This window comes from Austrofundulus limnaeus, unplaced genomic scaffold (assembly GCF_001266775.1).
Source record: "Austrofundulus limnaeus strain Quisiro unplaced genomic scaffold, Austrofundulus_limnaeus-1.0 Scaffold645, whole genome shotgun sequence".
NCBI lineage: Eukaryota > Metazoa > Chordata > Actinopteri > Cyprinodontiformes > Rivulidae > Austrofundulus > Austrofundulus limnaeus.
In genome coordinates, this window is record NW_013953047.1 from 287,810 (window position 1) to 292,304 (window position 4,495).

At 36.6% G+C, this 4,495-nt stretch overlaps 1 protein-coding gene across 1 annotated transcript in view; it reads right to left on the minus strand.

The window, feature by feature from the left end:
* Nucleotides 1–4,457, minus strand: part of LOC106531513 (gastrula zinc finger protein XlCGF9.1) — a 23,302-nt gene extending 18,845 nt beyond the window's left edge. The window contains exon 1 of the mRNA XM_014027391.1: nucleotides 4,255–4,457. The gene's annotated coding sequence lies outside the window, so the exon portion shown is untranslated. The remainder of the gene's footprint in view (nucleotides 1–4,254) is intronic.
* Between the last annotated feature and the right edge of the window lie 38 nt (nucleotides 4,458–4,495).

Here is a 4,495-nt window from a genome sequence, read left to right on the forward strand (position 1 = left end):
ATATAAAACCAACAAATATCAAGACAACATCCAACACTTTGTATTGCAACATCAGTTGTGTAACTTGTTTCTTTAAGGTGAAAACTCTTAGAAACAACAAAGCGTTTTTCATTTCCTGAATCGGAAACTAATTTCAGCTTTGTGTGTTTCTTCTCATTATTTCTATCAATAACGTGTTTTCTTTGTGTCTCTTCCAGAGGAAAATAGACCTGGACCAGTTCTTCTGGGTCTCTTTCCTGTCCCCCCAAACCCAGCCGGTCCTGATCCTGGTTCTGATTTTAGTTTAAAATGAGTTTTATCATCAAGTAGTAATAAAACTGTAAGAAATGAAGGTCTGACCATCAGAATAAAGGTGCAATAGTTTGGTAACTAAAGAACAGCTGATCCTTTATTCCATTAGTGCCTGTGACTTTACATATTTTAAAATATAACATTGATCAAATATTKAAGAATAAAAAAATCACACCCGAGACGAAGAGTTGTTCAGAAATTCACATGGTCAGTAACAGGAAGTGATGTCAAAGGGGAATGTCTGAATGTAAACAAAGTGTTGCTACAACAACCAGTGCTGGAGAAAGTACACACTGTACTTAAGTAAAAGTACAAATAAACAAACAAAAATGTATTCTAGTAAAAAAACATTACCTTGGTTCCTTGAGTAAAAGTACTTGCTTTTAAAAATATTTAAGGTATTAAGTAAAAGTACTTGCTTAATGTATTTCCTAATGGTCTACAATATCATGAAGTGGGCCTACTGTATGTATATTTTAATGTATCAATGGTGTCATTTTAGTGAACAATGCTGCAGATATTTCACCCTCTGACACTGTTCACACTCTGACTTGATTTTGTGCATCATCACAGATTGTGACAACAGCTACAGAAGCTGTAAATTCATCACCTTCCTTYATCAAATCTCAACAAGTTGTTTTTTTCAAACCAGTTAACTTGAATAAGTATTTTAAATAAGGTCACAAGCGGCACATTCCTTCATGGTGGGATCCATTTTGGGCGTACTGCTACTGCTGATGCTCCAGCAGGTGATGCAGAATCGCTCCGCTTTTCTTGAAAGAGGGTCTAATGGTATATTTACTGCTTTGCCGTGGTTCAATGAACCAATTACAGCAATTCCCCTCTGACCAATGATAACCTTCAAACTAAAAAAAAAAAATCAATCAAACTAACAAAACAAAAAAAATTGTAATGCAACATGACATGGATGTAATTTGTAATTCAACACATTACAGAAATGCAATAGAGTAGAAAGAACAGATACAGTGGGGAAAATAAGTATTTAGTCAGTCACCAATNAAACAACCTGGTTTATAACTCAGCTGAGAAACAACAACAAACCACCGACTGTTCGCTTCTTCTTCGTGGGTTTAATTGCAGCAGGAAAACTCAGTGACGAAGCTTCAGCGCCACAAAGCTGCTTGGAGGATCACAACAAACAACTTCATTTATAAACAGAGAAATTTAAAGAATTAATCAGAATTAATTACTGATAATAGCTTCATACTCTTCTTATACTTTTACAAAGTGTTTGATTCTATTAATCACAATTTTATCTTCAGTTTCAGTCCAACTAATCACTTCATGAAGAAATATATTTTAAAACAATCGACCCCAACTGTAAATTTTGCAAAGAGCACCAAGAAACAATCAGTCATTTATTCTGGATATGTTGTATCACAAAAACATTTTGGAAGCAATGTAATAATTTTGTCATTTGTAATACTGACATTAAATTTTCATTAAGATATAAACACAGTATTTTTGGTTTTCATGGAAAGAATACTAACATTAACATATTTTTTTGCAAAATCCATATTCACAAATGTAAATTTTCTTCATCTTCACCTTTTTTTCCAGGTTTGATTAAAGAAATAAAATTATATTTATGCACTACCTCTAAAAGTACCAACAAAAAAGCTGTAAACACGTTTGAATGTTGTAGCTCTTTGAATGTGTTTAATTTATGATGCTTTTAATGTGCTAAATGTAGAAACCTACCCCCCTGGCAGAGTTAATTTTATTTTTGCTGTTCCTTGTTCTTGTTCTGTTTATATATTCGTAATTATATTGACAAGTGCAAAAAAATCTATCAATAAAAACAGACTGATACTGTTTAAAGTACTTTATTGCAATATTTATAAAATTTAGAACACAGTTTTACATTTTATAAATATTGTGTTAAAGTGCATTAAACAAAAATCAGTTTCTATGTATGTAAACTGTGAGGATCTCTTCAGTTTTGTTTTGTTTTGCTATACACAGAATGTAAAAGAGGAATAATAAATTTATTTTTGATAGAACTTAGGTTGATATTTCATCCTAAACATATGAAAATGTACAGTTATTACAAAAAAAAATTTTTTTGAAAAGATAACATTACTGAAATATAAAAAAACACCACAGAGATGAAGAGTTGTTGAGAAATTCATGTTCAGTAAAAGGAAGTGATGTCAAAGGGGAACGTCTGAATGTAAACAAAGCGTTGCTACAATAACTAACAACACAGACTGTAGAGATATATCTAGGGTTGGGTATGGAAAGGCTTTATTTCGATACCGGTGCTAAATGGACACTTTCAAAATGGTACCGATTCCTAAACAGTATTTAAATCGATACTTTAAAAATAAATAAATAAAACACACAGAGAGGTTTATGAATCAATGACTATTTCTGAGTCAAAGTAAAGCTTGAAATTGACGAACATATTAACTTAAAACCATTAACAATTTGTCTTTGCACCAAATATTCTGAAATCATTTGTTGTAGGTGGAAGTTTCTGCATCATATTTTGTAAAGTGACACCACACTTTGGACCGTTTTGCTTTCATCATCTCAACTATAATATATAATATATAACTGTTAACTGCAGCAGCACCTGTTAGCCCCTCTCCATGAACTCGGTTCTACTCTATTCACTTTGGGTCGGGTCGGATCAGCTCAGTGTCCGTGTGTCTCCACACAGTGGGTGTGATAATGTGCGGACCATCCGCAGCGGCTTCAACTGTTGTGTTAAAAATAATAATAAAATAAAATAGCCATTGTTGTCTTACCGTTCGGACTTCACTTTTATTTATTTATTTTCACGGTGCCGTTTAMCTAAGTGCTTGTGRAACCGTGGGCGGACAGTTTGTTTATCTGCTGAGCTTCGTCTCCTTCTCCTCTCTCCAGGAAGTGTTRATAAGTTCTGCCTTTTTCCAAAAGGCAGTTTTATTTCACCCTGTCTTCGTATCGTGCTGCYCGCTCGTATTCCTAAACAAAAAGCAGCTCACTCCAGAAGGAAATTTGCTGTCAGTCAATCCAAGAGTTAATCCACAGGCAGAATTCCAAGCCGAGACCGAGCCGAGTCGAACCGCATACAAGAGAGTCCGTGGAGATTGTGTGCTGAGGCTGTCAGTGTTAACAGTGAACACCAGAGGGCGCAATTAACAGCTATTTTTGAGGCACCGAAATAAAGCACAGAAATTAGAGTTGTGTTTCCGTCTGTGTACTACCGTGGATGTTCGCCCGGTGCCAAACTGGAAGTGAGTTTTGGTAGAATATTTTGAGTTTCTATCAAAAATGAAGAGTCAGAGTTTAAAAAATGTTATAATAAAAACCTAGTGTGCCCCTTTGATGTCACTTCCTGTTCTTCTCCTGGCTGTAAAACCTCTTCTAGATCATTTGGTGAAACATTTGCTCCATCTGTGACAGAAGAACATCAGCTCAGCCTCTGTGAACTCTCATGTGACTTTGAAGATGAGAACTTCTGTAAAAATGTTTCCCACAGGTTTCACAAGAAAACTGCTTCTCTCCTGTGTGGATCCTCATGTGACGATTCAGATCTGACTGATGTTTAAAACTTTTTCCACAAGTTTCACAAGAAAATGTTTTTTCACCTGTGTGGACCCTGGTGTGTCTGACTAAGGCACAATATTTCAAGGTCATTTTCCCACAGGTGGGACAACAATACATCAGTTCATCAGAGTCCTGGTTCCAGACTCTGTGGACCTTCACATGACAGATCTGCAGTGATTTCTTTAAAAATATTTCTCCACAGATTACACAAGGAAACAACCTCTCAGATGTTGCTGATTGGTCTGCTTGGTTACCATGACGACCCTCTGTGTGATCCATCTTCTCATCTGACCCTGAATCCTGATCCTGGTCCTCAGGTCCAGCAGAACTCTGAGAGATGAGCTGCTCCTTGTCTGGTTCTGGTTCACTTTCTTCATATAAAACAGTCACCAGAACCGGATAAGTCTCCTGCTTCAGGTGGAGCTGATCTTCCTCCTGATTGGTGCAGAGTCCCTCATCCTCTTCTTTGATCTGTGGAGGTTCTGGTTCCTCTTGGTCCTCAAACTGTGGAGGTTCAGGTTCCTCAAACTGTGGAGGTTCTGGTTCCTCAAACGGTGGAGGTCCTGGTTCCTCAAACTGTGGAGGTTCTGGTTCCTCAAACTGTGGAGGTTCTGGTTCCTCCTGGTCCAGGCTGGAGTTCCTCTCC